Source organism: Sciurus vulgaris, assembly GCF_902686455.1.
Source record: "Sciurus vulgaris genome assembly, chromosome: 9".
In the NCBI taxonomy this organism is placed as follows: Eukaryota; Metazoa; Chordata; class Mammalia; order Rodentia; family Sciuridae; genus Sciurus; species Sciurus vulgaris.
Genome location: NC_136469.1, coordinates 134,640,671 through 134,663,899, shown reverse-complemented (window position 1 = coordinate 134,663,899; position 23,229 = coordinate 134,640,671). Strand labels below are relative to the sequence as shown.

The 23,229-nt window shown below is 41.0% G+C and overlaps 2 long non-coding RNA genes across 2 annotated transcripts in view; one reads left to right on the top strand and one right to left on the bottom strand.

Annotated features, from left to right (window-relative positions):
* Window positions 1-8,414, top strand: part of LOC306669986 — a 35,944-nt gene extending 27,530 nt beyond the window's left edge. Inside the window, exons 2-3 of the long non-coding RNA XR_013766277.1 lie at window positions 3,430-3,896; window positions 6,129-8,414. This is a non-coding gene — a long non-coding RNA (uncharacterized lncRNA). The remainder of the gene's footprint in view (window positions 1-3,429; window positions 3,897-6,128) is intronic.
* LOC306669985 lies at window positions 1,091-13,123 on the bottom strand. Its single transcript, XR_013766276.1, has 4 exons — window positions 12,840-13,123; window positions 5,304-5,429; window positions 2,437-2,498; window positions 1,091-1,849 (listed from the first exon to the last, which is right to left on the bottom strand). It is a non-coding gene; the product is annotated as an uncharacterized lncRNA (long non-coding RNA).
* Window positions 13,124-23,229: the final 10,106 nt, after the last annotated feature.

Sequence of the window (23,229 nt, the reverse complement as noted above, 5' to 3'; positions counted from 1 at the left end):
CTTGGACCTTGTTCATTTGGTGAAAATATGACTCTAGGAATAAATATGTCATGAACTCTGCCCTAAATTTTTTATGGTAATTAAACGTTATGGCTTCATTGTTTGCGATATCAGGCTTGTGGCTGCGGAGATTCTTTGGTAAGCCCAAAGAAATTTTAAAAATCATGAAATAACTATACACACACACACACACACACACACACAGGTACTCACATGTGCACACACATGTATGAAACCTCAGGATGGTATCTTGTACCAGTGCAGCAGTCAGGTTGATAGAAAAGCAGATGCAAAAATCAGAGCATTTTTAGATTAAAAGTGATTGAAGTGTGAAGTATTTGTAGCTGGAGAAATGAGAATTCTTTGCTATTTGGACTGTTCCTTCATGCATCTTGTGCAGAAAACTGGGACATAGCAACCAGAATCATGTATCATGAATCAAAGGCAAGTTGCAGACAACAACTGCAGGGGTGCTGTTACTAGGCTATCTCCCTTCTACATCCTCCCTACCCCCTGCCAGGCCCACTAACTGGTTGTCTCTATTGTGGTACATGTCTATGCGTTTCAAACACATATTCAGCTAAGCAATCACCAGCACAATCACACACAGTTTTGACTACATTGCCTAAAAAAATTCTCTCCTGCCCCTTTGCATATAATGTCCCTCATCCCCAATCATAGGGATCCATTTTTAATTTTGACAAGGTCATATTTGTCAATTTTTCTTTTATGGCATGTTCTTTTTAATTCTAATTGAAGAAATCTTAGCCTATTTCCAAGTTTGTAAGATTTCTCTTTTGTGCATTCTTATAGAAACTATTTTTTATCTTATAGAAGTTTTACAGTTATAGCTTTTTATCTTTAGTTCTCATTAATTTTGAGCTAATTATATAGTATAGTGAGTTAAGAATTGAGGTTATTATATGTATTTATTTGCAGATGAATAGTCAGTTGTTCAATACCATTTACTAAAAAGACAGTTCTCATTGGTTTTTCTTGGCATTTTTAGCAAAAGTCAATGGATCACATATGCTTGCATCTATTCTTGTTTGTTCTTTTAAGTTATTCATGACAGTAGAATATATTTGACATATCTTACATACATGGAGAATAAATGCCCATTCTTGGGGTTGTACATGATGTGAGTTACACTGGTTCTGTATTCATATATAAACATAAGAAAGTTATTTGTTTCTGTAGCGTTGAGATTTTTGAGTTCTTTATGTATTCTGAATATTCATTCCCTGTCAGAGGAATAGCTGGTAAATTTTTTCTCCCATCCTTTGGGCTCTCTCTTCATGTTCTTGTTTCATTTGCTTTGCAGAAGCCTTTTAATTTGATGGCATCCCACTTATTAATTCTTGAATTTATTTCTTGAACTTTTGGGGTCCTGTTAAGGAAGTTGGTGCGGGTACCAACAAGTTGAAGTTTCTTGTAGCACTTGCAAAGTTTCTGGTCTAATTTCTAAGTCTTTGATCTACTCTGGGTTGGCTTTGGGGCAGGGTGAGAGATAGGGATCTAGTTTCATTCTTCTGCATATGGATGTCCTCTTTCCTCAGCACCCTTTGTTAAAAAGGTGGTCTTTTCTCCAACATACATTTTTGTCACCTTTGTCAAGTATCAGATGACTGTAAGTTTGTGGGTTTGTCTGTGTTATCTATTCTATTTCATTGGTCTTCGTGTCTATTTTGATGCCAATACCATGCTGTTGATTCTTGGTTTTATTTCTTAGCTTTTGGTATCTTGTTGAGGAAGTTGACCATTGGATCAGTCTGTTGGAGTGTTGATGTTTTCTTTTAGCGGTTGCAAAGTTTCTGGTCAATAGCTTTCCTATACTCCAAAAATGAACCTGATGAGAAAGCAATCAGGAAAATTATACCATTCACAATGACTCAAAAAACAAACAATAACAACAGCAGCAGCAGAAACAAACTTGGGAATAAATCTAACCGAGGAGGTAAAAGACCTCTATAATGAAAACTACAGAACACTGAAGAAATTGAAAAAGATCTTGGGTGATGGAAAGACCGCCCATGTTCTTGGATAGGCAGAATTAATATTATCAAAATGACCATACTTCCAAAGACAATATACAGATTAAATGCAATCCCCATCAAAATACCAATGGCATTCTTTACAGAACTAGAAAAAAAAAAAAAGAGTCCTAAAATTCATTTGGAAAAATAAAAGCCCCAGAATGACAAAGAGCATGCTGGAAGCATCACAATACCTAATCTCAAATTATACTTCAGAGCTATAGTAACAAAAGAGCAAAACAAACACGAAGACCAGTGAAATAGAATAGAAGACACAGACAAGCCCAGATGGATGCAGTCATCTGATACTTGACGAAGGTGCCAAAAGCATACTTTGGAGAAAAAAAAAAAAAAACCAGTCTTTTTAACAAATGTTGCTAGGAAATCTGGATATACATACGTAGAAGAATGAAACACCGTCTCTCACTCTGCACAAAAGTCAACTTAAAGGAGATCAAAGACCTAGGAATAAGATCAGAATATGGGTAATTCTTAACACACATGCACACACACACACATACACACACACACACACACACACAAATTCAGGCCAAGCAAAATATGTCTATTTCCTAGATTGGTAGAGTGCCAATTTGCTACCTAAGACCTTAAATTTCTCAGTTGCATTGGTAATTACCCCTAGGGCTAAAAGTTTAGTTTTCTTTTTTAGATAATTAGTTGCCAAATAAATTCCTGACCTTGCTAAGTAAGATCTGACCTTGAGAAAGGCTTAATTATAACTGGTTTTATTATCTATTAAGTAAAACCTCTTTGCATAGAGATGAGTTTTCCTGTAGTTTATGTAAGTATAAAAGAAGAAAAGATGTTTTACAGAATCCTATCCACTACATTTTCGTCTCAAGAACTTTTATGTAGAACAGAAAGTGTGAACGTGTAAAGGGAAAGAAAAGCACCTCTGATCGGCCCACCATCCTGTGAAGTGAAGATGAGAAGGACTGAAAAGTTTTCTATTGTTTAGGATCTTTCAAAGGCGGATGTTGGTCTTAAAGTAGCTTTTCAGTTAATATCCATAAGCTTGCAATGTCATTATTTGTTATTACATGCTGCCATCTAGTGATTTCATGGTTTGACGATAAGGAAGCAGGAACACCACGCTAGAGATTGCAGATTTGTGTGTTTTGTATCTGAATTTTGCTAAAATTTATAATTCTCCCAAATTTATGTAACATTTGAGGGTAAAAACACTTGCATGTGTTTTCCTAGAAAACAGGAGGTCTATATAGCATATACTTAAAACGTTTTCTTTAACCGATAGAAAGCTGTTTTGTTAGATTTTTTGAAAGGCTAAAGGCATGTTGTATTTGAAAAATGTTTTATGTTTATAGCTAGTGCGCCTTGTATTAAGAACTGCCATTTTTTTTTTTTTTCTCAGAGATATGGCAGTTCAGAAGAAAGAACTTTCTGGAAAAATAGTCATCATTAATTTGAGAGTTTCTTTGAAGAAAATTGCTCCTGCTTGTCCAGGCTGCATCCCAGTAAGTATTTTCTATCTCCCGGCATCTCTCGCCATTCCCCATCACTGAGTCCTTTTAGGACTAATGCTGGGGATTTATTAAATTTCTTAGTAAAGTACTTAGTATTTGAAATTTCCAAGCATGAAAAGCAGACTCCCTTACTGCAAGCAGAGCCTTGGTCTCTTGACATTCTCCTGAGCTAGAAATGACCTCAGACTTCTAAAAAAATATGCCTTCCTCACTTTATATAGGAAACACACACCTAGATCGGTCCAGTAGGCTTTCCTTGCCCTTGAGCTTCTTCACACCAGGACTGAGCGTAGGCCCAAGTATCTCAATGGCCACTGATGGCACTGACAGGCACTGTGATGTGCTCCCTGTGCTGGTAAGAGAGCTAAAGAAGGCTGAGATGGGACGGAGAGGAGAGGAGCTACAGTTTAATGGGAGGGGCAGGGTCTGTAGCCAATGAAGAAGTGTCCATTGGCAGAGTCTCATCCAGCTGGACTGTGGGGTCTCCCTGCAGGGCCAGGAGAGGCATAATGGAAATTACATGGCGTGTTTCACCAGAGGGGCTGGCCTAAGAAGAGGGATACTGAACTCACGGGCAGGAAGCCCAAGCCATCCCCCGACTCTGAAAACAGAGTTCCCTACACAAGCCCTTCTCCCAGAAGCCGTGACAGCAATATTAATATCAGCTTAATTATTACTATTAATGATTAACTATTACTGTTAGCCTAATGTTACCTTTTTCATAGCAGTAAAAGCAATGTTAGGAATAAGAAGAGTCATTACATAAAAGAAACAAGAAACTAATCAAGTTCTGAACCCATCTGCACCTAAAAACATTGCCTTTCAAAATACTTAATCCAACAGGAAAATCATTTCAAAGAGGAATAAATATATTCTTATAACTAACAGGAGAGTTTAACATATTTTTCAAAACCTGATAGAACAGAGATTTCAAAAAAGTTTAAAAAATTTGAATAGTAGAATAAAATAGGCATATTAGAACCCTGATCCCATCCATTAGAGAATGCACATGCACTAAGTCACAGATATCTTAGCAACTGCCTAAAATTTAATTCACTATGGACCAAAATGCAAGTAAGCTTTCGATAGGTACTAAAAACAATTTTCACAGCATAAGAAATAAAAATTATGGTCATTAACTAGTAATGGACATCTCAAGAAGAGATTATAGTAAAACTATAAAATATTTAGAACTTAATAATAATTAACTACAGTAATGATAATGGAATATAGTTGTTGCAATACTTGAAATTTCTAACCTTAATATATTTATTAGATGAAAGAACATATAAAATTCCAAAACAAACAAACTACCTATTTAGTCCAGGAAGTTTGAAATGAATGGCAGAAAAACTCAAAGGAAGAGTAGAAAGTGGTAATAAAGAGCAGAAATTAATTAAATGGGAACCAAAAAAATAGAATGTCAGACATTAAAACTAGTTCTTTACAAAGACTAACAAAATACACAAGCTTTCATCAATGCAATTAATATATCAATGGTAAATCATCAATATCAACTAATATCAATGGTAAATGATAATTATTATCAGGAATGGAAAAAGAATTACAACAGAAGAGTTTTTAGATATGAACAAGTAGATATCGTGAATAACTTTGTGCTAAAAATTTTGGAAATATTTCATTAAATTTGTAGAAAGATGTAAAGTACCAACTTATGAGAATATAGAAAATCTGAAAAGTCCTATTAACATTAAAGAACTGAATTAGTGTTCAAAAATACACCTGTTCTCCACTCACTCACCTGGGGTTCACGATTGTGAAGACTGTCCGTTAGATTATGAAGGAAGATATTCACTGGCTTATGGAAACTGTCCCGGTGACTTCAGAAAGGTAGAAAGCTCCTAAATTTATTGAATGAGGCTGATCCCTTGAAAACAAACAAGGACAATATGAAAAGTGAAAATGTAACCATTTTTTTCTTAAGAATATCTACTTTTAAAAATTGAAATAAAGCACAGGCATACGACCAGCCATTTATATATATGAGGAGTATTTTTAATTGTTCTGGAAGAAGAACTGATGAAAAGTTGAGAATTAAAACTGATAATTTGTACCAGTTGAAATTTAGCAACATGCTCAAGTCATGATCACTGAGACTGATTTTTTTCTTTTCTTCTTCTTTCTCTCATTTTGCTTCTTTTAGGAATTTTTATTCATAAACTTTTAAAATTATGAATTTATTTCAGTCCAGAATTTTACTGTAAATTTATTCATTCACTCAACACACATTTGTAACACTCTTGCTCAGTGCCAAATACAAATGTCTCCCCAAGTCCTCTTCACCTGCAGAAACCTACCTATTCTTTAAGTTCCCATTCAAATCTCAAAATTTCCCCATCCTGAAGTCTACCACAAGTGAGTGTGACACCTTATTTTCCTTTTATGAACTTGTCAGAAGTTGAGGACAGGAGGATACATGTAAAAGTTTTTTTAAAATTTATAGTAAAGAGGAAAGTAAAGAAATCCTACAAAAAAAAAAATACCAGCAATTCTTGAGGTAGGGAGGACTTTTAAATTTTATTTTATACATTTCTATATTGCTTTTCGTGTGTGTTACTTTTACCAGGCAAAGCCCAAAAAACCAGAAAGCAAAAAACAACCACACCACAATGCAGTTCAGGAAAAGCTTGCAGTCCATCTTGTTACCCAGTGGAAATGAATAAAGGACCATTCTTGTTTACCTCGCAACACAGTAAGTATGTATTCATATTCTATTTTGTATTGTCAGGTTTTCAATATACATCTTAACTCCTTGATCATATTTTAAAAATCAGAAGAAAAGGGATGATGACTGTCATTTTGTTTCAGCTTGGAAGTGGGCTGAGATGAGCAGGACTGGAGGAAGCTGTCTTTTTAACTGCCTTAGTCTTCTACTAAACTTAGTTTTGGGATTGTTCCCAACAAATGATTGCGTGACTCCGGGTGGATAATCAACTCTGCCTCAGGTGTTGGCACTAAAATGGCAAATAGAAACATCGGCCCAGTCTTTAAAATGAGAAGAAAGACCGCACCCCACCAAGTCTTATTTTTCTTCTACTCCTACTTCCCCATCCCTATTCTGTGTGGAACTTAGTGTGCGGATGGAGGTGGTGATGGTGCTCATTCTGTCAAAACGACCCTGCTCAGAGTACTTTATGGAACTGGGCAATCGATCCCACCACCTGAAAGTCTTCAGAACTCAGAATATCAACTACTCAGTGCCTTTACTATGATGGTGCAAGGTGCTCTGTGTCAGAACTGTGGAGGGAGACCACGCCATCCCGTTACCAGGGGAACCCACTGGGTTCTGCCTCCTCAGTGCTGCAGAGGTCTCTATGGAGTCTCATGGTGGCAATCAATGCAGAAGCCCATTGAGATCACATCACAGTCTCTACTGGAGGAGGACACCCGGACTTGTCTCCACTAAAGGCCTGGGTGAGCCGGGTCTCCTTTTGGTATAAGAACATGAAGGACCTGATTCTATTCAACCGCCACTATCCCTCTGATTTGTGTGTGCCTGGAAATGTGCCTGTGCCTTGGTTATGTCCACTACTAGCACACTGCACTGAGGCGTGTGTAGGCACTAGGCATCCCAAATGCAAAGCACAGCATGCATGGGAACCTGGGAGTGAGACCCACAGGCCTTTTGACTTTCTGCTCTAATTAGCAAGTGGGAGCTACAGCATCTCATTCCAAGTACTGACCAGCCCCTTTTTAAAATTCTGAACATCGTAGGGGGTAAACTTTAGACAGGTGCTGGGTATGCTCTCAAGTCCCTCATGGGTTGCTGGGAACTGGTCCACATGAACCTCCCTCAGAAGCTACTCTGAAGAGACAGACTTGGCCACCTTTAGAGAGGCTAACAAAGTACCATAGACAGGCTGGGACAAGCCCACCCCATCAAGACATAGCAGCAGTAGGGGCTGACCAAGGCCTTCTAGAAGAAGTAGATGAAGGGAGAGGGCAGGAAAGTCTTGTGAGACAGTCTTCCTACAAGCTCTCCAAGAGCCTGCTGGGCCAGGAGGAGAATCAGAACCTGGATTCTAGGTGTCCTTCCTGGTGAGCACTAGAGAGGGTCCCCAGCCAGAGGGGCCCAGATGTGAACAAAAATTTCCAGTTCCTCACCTCCGCAGTTATTCACAGTGCCACTCTTCTGGACAAGGCTTGGGGGGACAGGTAGAAGAACAGTGATACAGTCTGCATGCTTTAATAATTATTTTGGTGTTTGGTAATTGAATCCCCTTTTTTAGCTGGAATAAGGGCAATGAAACCTAGGTATGTGAGGATCTAAATGAAGTTCAAAAGGAGAATTTCTGACAAAATCTTGAATGTTGACAATATCACCCCTACTCTGGGTGCTACATAACTACTTGTATACAGGTATTGAGTAAGTTTATTAAAGCACTGTTAAAAAGTCTTATTTGCTTACTCACATGGACTGTTTTTCAGAACGTATAATCACCCAGCTTTACACACTTACCAATGCTCGCTGGTGTCAAGCTTTGCTCTATGAATTCCACATGTTTGACTCATTCCTTCTCACAGAAACCGCCAGAGGAATGTATTCTTCCTTTCTCCATTTGACTTTTAAGCAATTTGCCCAAGGTCATATAGCTATGCAGAGCTGAGATGAGGTTCAGACCCACAAGATCTAGTTCTGGGGCTTGTTTCTTTACCACAACCTCCACTGCATCTGAGCAGGTCCTTTACCCACAGGTCATTTAAAGTGACCAGGGCAATCTTTAGAAACCACTCCCATTTAGCAGATGACCAAGGCCCTTCTTCCCACCCCACCACTGGATACTGTGGAGATTTGGCTTGTGTTTCTTAGGAGAAGGGGGGTGGGGTCAGGGTTCTCTTTGGAAATCAACAAAAATAAACTCAAAGATTATATAAAAGAGGGAATTTATTTGAGGGATGTTTTGTGGATCAGGAAATGAAAGGAAACTGCACAATCCGGCTTAGTAGGAGGGGAGGAGCCACAATCAGAAATTGGCTCTGTGTGCGTGTATGTTTTATGGTTTCAGTATTAGGTGTCCCCCCAAAAGTTCATATGTGAGATAATGCAAGAATTTTCAGAGGTGAAATGATTGGGTTATGAGAGGCATAACCTAATCAGTGAATTAATCCACAGATATGAATGAACTGGGTGGTGACTGTAGGTAGGTGGATGTGGCTGGAGGTCATAGGGTGTGCTATTCGGGTTTGTATTTTGTCCCTGGTGAGTGGAGCTCTCTTGGCTTTATGGATGTCACATCTTGAGCTGCTTGCTTCCCCTCCTCCCTTCTGCTATGATATTTTGCCTTACCTTTGGTCCAGAGCTATGGAGTCAGCTGACCATGGGCTGAACCTCAGAAACCATGAGCCAAAATCAACTCTTCCTTCTCTATCTTGTCCTCGTCAGGTCTTTTGGCACAGCAATAAAAAAGCCGATGAACCCAGTGAGCAACAAGAACTCAAAAAGCACGTTGCTTCTGCTGGAGCAATGCTTTCTGCCGTGTGGTAGGAGTCTAGGACAATGGGTCAGAGGGCACTCCATCTGAGGAGGAAAGTGGGGGGCTTTAGCAGCGGCAGGGAGGAGTCTCAATTTTTTTCTTACTGATGTGCTATAGAATGGGGAGAGGAGAGGCTGTAAATATGGAAGAAGAGGCAGTGAGAAGGACGTGGACTTGAAGCCATTCTAATAGGCCACAAAGGCGGAGACAGAAGATTAAAACAGGGGTGAGGGAGGAGTGCCTACATGAAAAGGTAAGAGAGATCTCAAATAAATAACCTAAGGATGGAGCTCTTAGAAAACAAGAACAAACCAAACCCCGAATCAGCAGAAGGAAAGAAATAAAGATCAGAGCTGATATTAATGATAGAGACTAAAAAAAAAATAATCAATTAAACAAAGAGTTGGCTCTTTGAAAAAATAAATGAGATTGATAAATGCTTAGCCAAACTAATCAAAAGAAGGAGAGGAAGGAGACAAAAATTAATAAAATTAGAGATGAAAAAGGTGATATTACAACAGATGCCACTGAAATCCAGAGAAACATTAGAAACTATTTTAAAAACATATTCCACTAAATTGGGAAATCTAGAAGAAAGGGATAAATTTCTAGACATATAAGATCTACCAAAATTGAACCAAGAGGATATATAAAAAACAACCTAAACAGATTGATAAGTAATAGATTGAAACGGTAGTAAAAAGTTTCCCTACAAAGAATAGTCCAGGACTATACAAATTCATGGCTGAGTTTTACCAAATCCTTAAAGAAATACTAACATCAATGATCCCCAGACTATCCCATGAAATAGAAAGGGGAGGAATGCTTCCAAACTCATTCTACAAATCCAGTATCACCCTGATACCCCCAACCAGATAAGGACACCAGTAAAAGAGAAAACTCTATAGACTAGTATCCTTGATTAACACAGATAAAAAATTCCTAGATAAAATACTTGTGAACCAAATTCAATAATACATTAAAAATATTATACACTGTGATCCAGTTGATTCCATTTCAGGGATACAAGGATGGTTCAGCAAATGCAAATCAAAAAGCATAATATGCCACATCAATAGAATCAGAGATAAAAATCACATGATTATCTCAACAGAAAAAGCCTTTGACAAAATTTGGTATCCTTTCATGATAAAAGCCCCGAAGGGACTAGGTATAAAAGGAGCTTAACCTCAAAATAATAAAGACTATACACAACAAACCCACTGCCAGCAATATACTGAAAGGGGAAAACCTGAAAACATTCTTTCTAAAATCAGGAATGAGATGGGGATGTCCAGTCTCACCATTGTTACTTAATATATTACTGAAATTTTAACCAGAGCAATTAGGCAAGAGAAAGAAATAAGAGGGATACAAGTAGGAAAGGGAGAAGTTAAATTATCCCTATTTGCAGATCCTAACTCAGAAGACCCTAAAGACTCCACCAGAAGAATTTTAGGTTTGATAAACAAATTCAGCAAAGTAGTAGGATACAAAATTAACACAAAAAATCAACAGTTTTTCTTTACACCAAAAACCAAACCCGCTGAGAAAGAAATTATCAGGAAGATAATTTCATTCAATAGTTTTTAAAAAAAAACCTAGGAATACATTTAATCAAGCAGGTGAAAGGCCTCTACAATGAAAATTGTAGAACACTTCAGAAAGAAATTGAAGAAACCACTAGAAGATGAAAAAAACCTTCCATGTTCATGGATTGGCAGAATTAATGTTAAGATGGTCATGTTAATGAGAGCAATTTATATATTCAATGTAATTCCCATCAAAATACAAAAGACTTTCTTCATAAAATTAAAGAAAACAATCCTAAAATTCATAGGGAAGCACAAAAGACCCAGCAAAAAGCAATGCTGGGGAATCACAATATCCGCTTTCAAAAAATACCACAGAGCTATAGTAACAAAAGCAGCATAGTACTGAAGTAAAGGAAGGCACACAGACCAATGGAATAGAATAGAGGACACATAAATAAATCCATGCAACCATAGTGGTCTGATTCTTGACAAAGGTGCAAGAAACATAAGATGGAGAAAAGACAGCCTCTTTAACAAATGGTGTGGGGAAAGAGGACAGACATATGCAGAAGACTGAAACTGGATCCTCTCTCTCAACCTGCACAAAATCCATTCCAACTGAATCAAAGACCGAAGTATAAGACCTGAAACTTTGTCATTGCTGTAGGGGAAACACTTTGGGTCATAGACACAGGCAATGAAGTCCTGAATAGGACTCCAAAAGCTCAGGAAATAATAGCAAGAATCAACAAATGGGGTTGCATCAAGTTAAAAAGCTTCTGCACAGCAAAGGAAACAACGAAATTAAGAGACAGCTTACAGAGTAGAATAAAATATTTGTCAGCTACTCTTCTGACAAAGGATTAACATCCAGAATATATAAAGAATTCAAAAATGTAACACCAAATAACAAATAGCACAATCAATAACTGGGCAACTGAACTGAACAGACAGAAGAACAAATGGTGAATAATTGTGTGAAAGATGCTCAGCATCGTAGCCATCGGGGAAATGCAAATTCAAACTCTACTGAGATTCCATCTCACCCTTGTTAGAATGGCTGTCATCAAGAATATAAAAATTCAATAAATGCTGGTAAGAATGCAGGGAGAAAAGAACCCTTATACACTATAGGTGAGAATGCAAATTGCTACAACCACTATGGAATCCCTTGTGGAGATTTCTCAAACAACTAAAAATAGAACTACCACATGATCTGCTGTATACCACTCTTAGGTATATACTTGGGGAACTAAAGCCTGCACACCTGTGCTTTATTGCAGCCCAATTCATAACGGTCAAGGTGCCCATCAATAGACTATATATATATTTATTAATTTATATATACTATATAATATATATTTATATATTACATATATTAATTTACACATATTTATATATGTATATTTATTTATATTTAATTAATTTATTCAGCCATAATAAGAACAAAATTTTGCCATTTGCAGGAAAATGGATGGAAATGGAGATCATTCTGCTAACTGAAATAAGCCAAATAAATAAAAAAGGAGAAAGATCACGTTTCCTCTCATAGGCAGAATCCAGGGCGGTAGGGGGAGAAAAGATAATATGAAAGTAGAAGGGAGAATATTAGAGAAAAGGAAGAGGATCCGGAGAAGGGGGAAGGGAGGGAAGGGAAGATAACCTGGGAGTGGATATGATCAAGGTTTGCTAATGTATGTACAGATAGGCCGCAGTAAATCCCCCTATTCTGTGCAATTAATATGCATTTAAAAAGAACACAGATAGACTAACAGGCCTTATGTCCCTGAATAGCTTCTACTGTCTACTGGTGGCCTTGAAGTCCCATTTGTCCATAAGAGGGCGGAGGTTTTGTGCAAAACCATCTGACTGGTGGCCTTGGCCATCTCAGATCTGACCTTCCGTTCTCATTTCAGTCTTCAAAGTGGAGTGCTCCTGTCTTTGTGGCTTGGTTCTTATTTACTTCTTCATTTATTCTGAATGCCCTTAGAGGTCAAGGCAGAAATAATTAAACTGGGGACTTGACTTCAAAAAAATGGCAACAACAGTAAGAACCTGTATAAAGAAATAAAGAACGGGAGGAAAATGGGATTTAAGGTGTGACTTACTGGAGCTGGGTTTGTGGCTCAGTGGTAAAGCACTTGCCTAGCACGTGTGAGGCACTGAGTTTGATCCTCAGCACCACATGAAATAAATAAATAAAATAAAGGTATTGTGTCCATCTACAACTACAGAAATTAAAAAAAAAAAAAAATAGGGGTGACTTACCCACAGTTTTTTTCTCTTTTTTCTCCCCTGTTCCTCAAGTTCTTGACCATCACCTCCTGCCCCAAGTATATTTGGGAGACTCTGGGAATGGAAGGTTGTCTGTTTCCCTGTCCAGCTTCTGTCCTAAAGACCTTCAGTTGCTGACCTCTTCTCTCAAATCCTACATCTCATCCCACTTTCGTTTTCTTCTGCAATACTTTCACTCCCGATCATTTTCCCTCTGATGGAGACGGAAGCCGTGTTGTTTGTCTTTGTAGTGTGAATGTAATTTCTGAAGTAGACCGTTCCCCTTGATTATGAGCAAAGTCAAACCCAATATTAGTTTGGATTTATTTTACTGTTAATATTATTTACTCTCTGAAAACAGACTCACCCCAATTAACATTGTGAATTGTCTGCCCTGTAATGACCAGATATTCCATTCTGTTACATTATTGAAATCATTTGCATGGTAATTATGGTTTAGCTCCATTGGTAATTGGAGTTGTTTGCATTCTGGTGATGCTGTACAGTGGTTGCTCATTAATCACAAGGAAAACCTTGCCAGATGGCAGTGTTAAGGAGGCAGAGTGGGGCACCCCCACTAAGCTCAGGGCGTCTTAGGTTCTAAACCAACGTTTCTGTGTGTTCCATCATCCTCCCTCTGATGTTGTTTTAGTCTCTAAACTACTCATGCATCAGGAAAACAGTCTAAAATGCCAAGGGATCATTCTAGGGAAATTTTATTTAAAAATCCCAAAGTGCCAATTACTCATCTTGTCCTCCTCCCTTCTCTTACGTTTCTCCCTCCTCCAATCTGAAAATGAAGCCTGAAAACTAATATTATAGGTTCTCAAGGTAATTGAGATATATATTTGTGTGTGTGTGTGTGTGTGTGTGTGTGTGTGTGTGAGAGAGAGAGAGAGAGAGAGAGAGAGAGAGAGAGATCTACTTTAAACAAACCAAATGTATACAGAAAAATCTGAGTTTGCATTAAAAAGGAACCAAAACAAACAATTGGGGGCTTAGCCCTCATTTTACAAAAGGATTCTTTTAAAAAATGTCTCTAAATCCCAGGTACCTCTGGTGCAATTAAAATAGCATGGAATCAGCAAATTTTTTTTTTCAATAAGGTTAAGTCAATAACACGACCAAAGTCCCTGGATGCACTTGCGCCCTCTTGAAACGCGGTAGTCTTGTTCTCTCAAGTGTCGGATCAACACCGACATGCTGAGGACTCCTTGAAACAATTTCCTCAGTGGTGGCCTCACTATATTTGGGGCCTGAAAGTGATCACCTCCTAAGGTGTCACCACCACTGAGGAAATTGTCATCTTCAATATCAAACTATACACAACATATACTAGGAAAAAAATTCTAAATTTACTAAGTCCAATTTAAAACATGGTTTCAAGTAATTAGCCCAAATTTCACGTGCCTAACCACTCATAGTCAATTCTTCCCATGATTTAAACTTAGATATGGACCTGAGAGCCAGGCACAATGGTGTACAGTAGTAGTCCCCAGCTACTGGGGAGGCTGAGATGGGAGGATGTTTTGAGCCCAGCAATCACAGACCAACCTAGGCAACATGGCAAGTTATCTCAAAATAAGATAAAAGAGCGAGAGAAAAAAAAGAAAAAGTAAAAAGAGGATGTGATATTCAGGGAAGTCAGAGGCCCAGGGCCTGCCTCCCCTACACTGGACATAGTAGAGGAAAAGAATAAGAAATCAGCCCCATTCTGGTCCCCAGGGTACATGTGGGGACGTGAGGGTGGACTGCAGCCAGGGACAGAGGTGTCCTCATTTCTTCTCTCTGGACTGCAGCTGGAGAGGGGCAGTCACTTCCAGGAATTAGGGGGCGCCAAGGGGTGATATTGAAGATAGGTATTAGATAGAATAAAGATTATTTTTCTCTGCATATCTGAGCCCAGTGAGCCCATCTGTAGCCCTGACTACACACCTCTAAGGGGTCATCTTGGGCAACTGAAGAAAGACTGGTGAGTGTTTCAAAGTGGGACCAGGGATGCCTGTGAACTTGGGGCCCCTTCCAGTGAGCCCAGCCTCTCAGGAACACTTTAGGACCATGCTGTACCCTTTCTGAGTAATAATATATACTTAAGTGAGTACTCATTTGATGCATAATGGAAGGAGCACAGATTTTAGAGTCAAATAGCTTTGTTTTCTTTTTGTGATGAGTAGGAAGAATGATTGCCATCATAGTAATTAAATGATAATTTAGATGGAATTGGGTCCCTCTCTCCCTCGCATTGGTATGCTGAAGCCCTAACTCCCACTGTGGCTGTATTTGGAGATAGGGCCTGTAGGATATAATCAAGGTTAAACGAGGTCAGAAGGTGGGCCTAACCAGCTAGGGCTGTGTCCTGATGAGAAGGACCAGAGACTCCTCTCTCTCTCTCTCTCTCTCTCTCTCCACACACACACACACACACACACACACATACACACGCAGAGGAAAGGCTACATAAGAACAAGGACAAAGTGAGTTCCCAGGGTACACGTGCTGCTATCTGTAATGTTAGTATTCGTGGGTCTCTGGGGTCTTCACCACTTTGTCCAAATCAGAACCACAGTCGAGTCATCCTCAGCTTATGCTGAGACTATGGGGATCCTTTAGCTAACTGCCACTTTTGGAAAGGAGTATCTGTCAGATTTTTCAGGACATAGGTGTGTTTCAACTACCCAACTCTGATGTTATAGTAAAAGCAGCTGTGGCAATGTGTAAGTGAATGGGTGTGCTCTGATCCCACATAACTAAAGATAAAATTTCCCTGTTCATTTGTCCAATAGTAAATATTAGCATTTATATTAAGTAGTAGTCAATGATAATTTTGAAAATGATATTTATGAGTATATGTTTGTGCACTGGGATTTAGGAATCTTGGATTCTTGCCCTAGACTTACAACACTGTCCGTGTTACCTGGGACAAGTATTTTACTTCTCAGGCCCTCAGTTTCTTTACCTACAAACTGAATGAACTGCAAAAGACCTCAAAGTTCCCTTCTAATTCCCAGTTCTGCTTCTAGGCGAGTAAAATTAGTTCATGAAATGATGGGGAGTCACTGAGCAGATCTGGATGAATGGGTAATGGTTTGGTTCTCAGGGTGGGTAATGAGTTACAAGGTTCAATCGCCTGATTGAGCAAATGATTAACTAGATTACGAAAAAGTAAACAAGTAAAAGTCATTTAAGGACCAATGATGCTAGCGTGCCATACACCAAAGGTTATGATTAATCCAGTGAGAGCACATGAACTCCAAAAGGAAAAAAACAAAGCAATTTAAAATTGAAGTCAGTGAAAAGACTGAGCTGTAGGAGGCAGAGTCTAAAATCCTAAGAAAATAACCAAATAATGATGCTTCCAATACTTGTGAGGTATTATGCTGTATAACTATTAACACATCCTTGACTCAAAGGACTGTTACTCTTTAAAACTCCAAGCCACCAAATTGTCACCAAATGTGGGCAAATGCCGAAGGGATCCGTCATCTGCAAATGGCAAATACAATGCTCTGTGGCTCACTCTCTTGTTAGGTAACCCAGGCAAGCCCAGCAGAAGCTTGTGATAAGCGTGGATACTTGGCTTTATCATCACTCAGCTCCATCCCCCTTGTCCATCATTGTCAGCAAGAGAATTGAAAGTCAGCAGCTAAATTGGAGAAGCACTCTGGTGGCAACATAAAGGAAAACTTAGAAGGAAATGTGGTGGGTTGCAGTGTGTCCCCTGAAAAGATTTGCAGACTCCTAACTCTCAATACCATGGATTCAGAAGTAGAGTCTTTGTGGACATAATCAAGTTACGATGAGGGTGCATTTGATTAGGATGGACCCTAAGACAGTATGACTGTTGTCCTTCTAAAAAGAGAAAACAGAGATACGTACATGAGAACTCTTGTGAAGACACAGGAACACTAAGAAACAAAGGGAAGAGATCATGTGAAGAAGGAGCCAGAGTTGGACTGCTGCAGCCACAAGCCAAGGAGAACCCAAGGCTACCAGAAGCTGTAAGAGGCAGGAAGTGTCCTCCCCAGATGCTTTAGAGGGAGTGTGGTCCTGCCAATACCTTGATCTTAGATTTCTGAGTTGGAGAACAGTAAGACCAGCATTCTATTCCTGGAAGTTGCTCAGTTTGTGTGATGTGTATAGCATTCCTAGGAAATTAATGCAGAAAGGATGACGGAAGTTAAGAAACCAGGTAGGAGACTGTAGCCATGATGCAGGTGAGAGGTGATGGCAGTGTGCACTAACTAGTATGGCGGCAGGGCTGGGAAGTGAGGAGGTACAGTTGACTAGATTGATAACTATGGGGAGAAGGATGAGCATGAGGGAGCAAAGGTGACCTGCCTGTGTCAGGCCTGAGGAGCTGGATAGAGTAGTTGGGTCATTTACTGAAATAAGAAACACTGAAGGAGGAGCAGGTTTTGGAAGAAGATGGTTCTTTGAGGTTGGGAACCTGCCTGGACGAAGATGCCCAAAGTGTGGTTGGGTACCTGCGTTTGAAGGTCAGGAGAGCAGTGTGGGCCAGAAACCTAGGCAGTTACTGTCACCACGGGAAGTAGAGATGCCATCAGCCTCGGCTTTGTGTGGAATAGTTGTCACAAAGAATGTGAGAGTGAGTGGAAAGATGAACACAGGAAGACAGGTGGACAGAGTTGAGGAATCGGTGGAGTTTGATGATTGTGAACGCATAAAAACTTGTTGATGAGGTTTCGATATTTTCCTGAGTGTCTCTTAAGAGACTAGAAAGAGGCATGGAGAAATGAGAAGGGAAAAGCCAGAAAGCATGGAGGGAAATGCTAGGAGTCAAGGAGACAGAGGTGTGGACGGGATCTCATAAGATCAAAGAGCAGGGGCGCTGGAATCGCTCCCGGACTGTGCCCAAGTGATGCGGAACTGCGGAGGGACAAGGCAAGGGTCCCTTTTAAGACTTCAGAAACAGGGGAATCCTGGCTGATCATACAGATTAGAACCCTGAGCCTTTGGGTGGGGTCATCTGTGAGATGGCGGAGACTGTGTCCTAGTTTTGTTTGTGTTTCTGGTGCTGAGCACCCAGGAGGTGGCCCAGGAGTCAGGGTTCAGTGGAGTGGGCTTTGGAGGTGCTCAGGCTGCTGGGGCACCATGACTGCTGAGAACCACGGTGACTGCAGGGTTTCGTTGCCGAGGCCAATGCGTCCATCTGGGAAGTGGGGGACCAAGGAGCACTCCCTTCCCCTCTTCACATGGTGTAAAAGGCCCCAAGGATGGAAAAGTAGCCTTAACCCAAGCTGATTGAGGAGGCAGCAGGGAACCCAGCCGGAGCAACAAGAGACACCCCCTAGTCAAAGACTAGCTCTGGGGTCCTTTGATTAATCTGATATCCCAGGGCCTGGGGAGCAGAAAAGACGCTGAGTCAACCTTGCGAGGTGGTCTGACTCTTCACTGGTTGGGAACTGGTGACACTAATGTTTCCCAAACACTTCTTGTCCTAGTTTGGGATCTCCCCCAAAATGGCCCGTAGCTATTTGGGGAGTAATTTCAGGAGCAGAAAGGTCAGACTGAGGAAACCAGAACTGGCAGAGGAAGAAATGACAAAGGCTGAGCTTGTCAGTAGGTCGCTTCTGTGGGCAACCGGGGTCAGTCCTGCTGGGGACTTTTGAGGAAGCATGAAGAGCATATGGCTCTGTGTCCCCCTAAGAAACAGGGAAGCTGGGTTATTAGCTAACCAACTTCCATCTCTTTGCGTTTGAATCTGGCTCTTCTGGCCTTCCTGCACTTGGAGTGCCAGAAACTCTCTCCTCAGCTGCAGGAGTGAGGAGAAGGGGACACGTGTCCGCATCGCCAATGTCTCTGTGCTGTCTGTAGGTTGAAGCCAGGCCACAGTGCAGTCAGTGTTCATTGACTTGTGGCAAAAATCAGAAAAATAGAGGAAATGAATGTAGGAATGTGTGTGTACGGGTGACAAATCACCTCCATCTCTATCTTTGTCTCTCTTCCAAAGTAAAGTTGACAGCTCTCTTTTTTCTTGTTTTGTTGCTAATTTTATGTGTCAGCTGGATTGGGTCATGGGGTGCCAGGTGGAACATTCTGGGTGTTTCTGTGAGGGGGTTTTCTGGATGAAGTTGACACCTGAATCAGCGGACTGGGTAAGGCCTGTTGCCCTCCCCAGTGTGGGTGATGCTTCCCACTGGCAAGAGGGGCTCCTCCTGCATGACTGCCCTGAGGCGGCTTTGCTTTGTTCTGATTTGTTTGTTTGTTTGTTTGTTTGTTTTTCTGCCTGTAAGGCCTTTAACTGGAACCACACCATTGGCTCTCCTGGGTCTCCAGCTTGCACACAGCAGATCTGGGGACTTCTCAACCTTTATCAGCGTGTGAGATGATTCTTTCCTTTTTTTAAAAAAAAAAATTATTGTATTTTGTTTTTTTGTAGCACCGGGGACTGAACCCAGGGGCTTTAACACTGAGCAGCAACCCCAGCCTTTTAAAATTTTTCATTTTGAGATAGGGTCTGGCTGAATTGCCCAGGCTGTCTTTAAACTTGCTCTCCTCTTGCCTCAGCCTGGGATTAGGGCTTGTGAGCAATTTATCTATCTATCTGTCGATCCATCCATCCATCCATCCATCCATCCATCCATCCATCCATCCTTCATCTATCTATATCTTATTGGTTTGGATTCTCTGGAGAAGCCCGACTAATGTGCTTGTCAGGGAAATTTTATGTTCTAAGAATCATGTCTTTCGTTTTTGATGTTATGAATGAGAAGGATGAAAAGAGAAGTGGCTTTGAGGTGACGATGTGAGCGAAACTAATATTTATTACGCACCCGCCTCCTGTCCGGCTCAGCTGTGTCTTTGTCTCAGGTAAACCTGTGGGGCTGGAATCGCACAGCAGGTGTTGGAAGTCCTCTTCTGGTCCCCTGCTGGATAAGGCCCTGACTCCTCAGGGGGCCAGTGCTGTCCTCCGTGGTGTGTTCCCTCCCGAACCTCATCTGGCTCAGCTATTGTCACCTCTTCGTCTGTGATGCTCTGGCTACTCCAAAGTCTGTGCCCTTCAGCGAGAATTCACTCAAGCTCCGCTCCTTCCTGCGGGCTTCCCAAGGCAGCTCGGCCTTCCTTCCACACAGCATCCTGTATTCCGCTGGGAATGCTTGTTTTCCCACCTCTCTTCACTGGAGAGCAAGCTCCTGGGGCAGAGGCCACCTCTGCCTTGTTCATCATCGCATCCCAACAGTGACCACAGGGCATGAGACCCTAGTAGGCGTGCACTGATACTTGTGGAAGGATTTCATGAACTTCAACGTGAGGTCTGTTTGCTTCGGTGATCATTTTGGCCTCCACCCACTGGCCTCTAACTTCCCTCCATTCTTTGGCTTCCAGGAGGCGGGAACGGATGGAGTCCCAGAGTTGGTGTCAGAGTTAGCTCGACTCTTTTCTGCTTGTTATTCGCAAGACCTCTCTGGGCCTCAGTCCCCGCAGTCCTAAGTGGGTAAAAATGTTCCCCACTGACAGTTGATTGAACTTGTGAAAACACTTTTGTAAACTCAAAAAGGATAAGCAAATGTGAGTTATGATGCTGCTGCTGACTATTGGGCACCTCTGGCATAGGCAGCGAGTTTCAGTTTTAATTTAAATTTTACGTCTATTAATAATAGACATCTTGGATTATTACTCATAGCTGATGGTGGCAACAGTATTCCTTAAATAAAAACAGGCTACTTCTTCAGGTAAAATGTGAAAATGAAGCCTACACATACATTATTCCTTTTTATTCTCACAAACTATTGAGGAGAATCACTAATATTTTCAATTCAGAACAATTGAAAAACAATGAAAAGTTCCAGCTGGGTTCTGGAAATTTTAATAAAAAGAAACTCAGTTATGTTATAAGATGATGCATAATAGCAGAAAAATTGAACGTTATAAAAGACAATCCATTTAAAAAGCTGAAAGGGTCTATGACTCACTAAATTCATGGGGGCAGAAGTAAGAAGAAAGGAGAAGGATTTGTCTTTGGGGTCTAACATTTATTAAATATCTATTGGCTTCCAAGTTTTATTTACTGGGTCTTGTTGAATTCTTTCAATATCCCTATTAATTAGACACTCTCATTTTAAAAATAAGAAATTGATTCTTTCACTTACAGATGCTTTTAACTCTAAAACTGTGAAAAACTGACTCTAAGGGATTTATTTTTCTAATATACTCAATTTGGTATAGATTTAGCATTTGTCAACAATGCTAGGGTTGGTATTTTATAAGCCTTTTGACCTTTTCCTCATGGTTGTAAGATGGCTGCCATAGCTTCAGCCATCATATCCGCATTCGAGGCAGGAGGAAGGAGAAGGGGTAAGAAGACTCATTTGTCCTTTTTTTTTTTTTTTTTTTTTTTTTTAATTGAGTAAGTTAAACATTCCCTAGAGTCCCCTCTAACTCTAGAAAACTTCTGTTCACATGACAGACATTCAGACATTGTGATATGGCTGCACCACACTGCAAGGGAGATGAAAGAGTGGGTAATTAGCTTCCCCCAAATTGCAATGGAAGGTGGCAAAGATGAAACCATCCATAGGGATTAGAGGTGTCTGTATGAAGGACAAACTGCCATTGTGCTGCCCTGCTGTTGGCTTGCTCAGGTGCTGCAGAAACTGAGGACCCACCTGGTGCTGCCATCAAGTGGAGTGGACAGTGGTGAGGGGTCCTTGGGAGGGTCTGACACTCCACCTGGGGGCACGCAAGATCAGAGACTCCAGGGCTGCCTTTTGCCTCTGCATTCCTGCTGTGCCAGTAGGACTGGCAGCTCCTGCAGTGTTCATATCTAGGAAAGGGACAGTAATGCCTCCCCTTCTGTCCCCAGAGGATGCCACAGCCCAAAGGCTCCCGCGAGGGAAACAGAAGGCAAAGGCAGGAGCAGCGGGGCCCCCAGGAGGTCCCTAGTGGTCAGAAGACACCTCTCTCAGAAAGCGGGATGGTGAGGACCACTGGCAGGGTCAAGAGACGTCAGGAGGATATCCTCACTGGTGGCAGGTATTAGGTGAAACCCCTGGAAAATGAGCTTGAGTCTGATTTGATCCAAACAGGGGCCTGTCCCCACCACCATGCCACAGTGTGTTGGCAGGAGTGTAGGAAAACACCCCAGCACCACTGCTACAGTGAGCATCTGCTCCCCACTTCCACCAACCTTGGAAAGCTAGACCTAAAAGCAGAGGGGGGAAGGAGGTGTGTGTGCCAGGGCCGACCTCACCGCCCTTGCCAATTGAAGGACTCTGGAGGATGAACAGACTAGATTATGCCCCAAACCTCTATCCTAATCTTTATGGCACCAGTACAGCCTGAACCCGGCTCTGTGGAGGAGGGTGCAGCAAGGGAATAGGACGCAGATGGTGTTTAAGACCAAAGTTTGAACTGAGCTGAACTTTAAATAAAATGTCTGGGAAGTTGTGAACTCGGCCCAAAGTGCCTTTTAAAGACCTCAAATGACATTTTAAAGGTTCAACTGAAGGCAATGATTGTAGAAAAGTAAATATTTCAGGCCTCTATGTTTACATCCCATTGAAACCACACTCCTGGTGTCTGCGGTACCTGTGAGGGAATTTAGTTGCTGCAAAACCAATATCACCTGTAGGTGGCGATGTAACCCTTTCCTGAACGTTATCATTTTGCATTGGTGAACACTGGAGGAGCTGATGTCAAATCTGGGTGCCCTGCAGAGCACCTGGTGGGGCTCTTGGGCAACAGAGTCTTAGAGATTCCAATTCAGAAGATTTGCAGTGGGTCCCAATGATAGGGATGCAACCATAGGCTGTTTTGAGGGCTTCTTGCTCACGCTGGGCCACCATGCCCTACAGAAGCCAGCTCTGCCTGATGATTTTGCGGAGGTGTGTGACTTATTCCCCCAGAGAAGCATTTGTTACCTGTTTTTTCATTGTGAGACCAATCACTGTTTCCCAAGCTTTACGTATTCAATTTTAAGGTCCTTTCAGTAAAACCATTGTACTGGTGTTTGGGATGATAACAACAAGAAAATCCAAAGAGTGGAGGATGGCTAAGGAGTTTACTTCATTTTATTATAGCTACACTGAATGTCAAGTTCTTAATCTGCACAGCCCCTCTCTTTACCTAGAAGATAGTGTGGGCAGAGGACATATTTATGTTTTTGCATGTTTTGACTTTCAGAGCAAAAATACCTGGGACTTGGACTGGAGGACAAGCATGGAAGTTAAAGGGTGATTCAAAGCCAAGAGACCTCAGCAGGTTATCTCTGTGTGTTTACTTTTCAAAGGCATGATAAAACCCTTGGTTTGAAACCCCAGTTTGCCTTATGCACCCTAAGGGATGAGGTATTTAGGCTACATTCAGAAGAGGAAGAATCCAGGAACCTTTCCTTCTCATCTAAAAGGGACTAGAGATACATTAA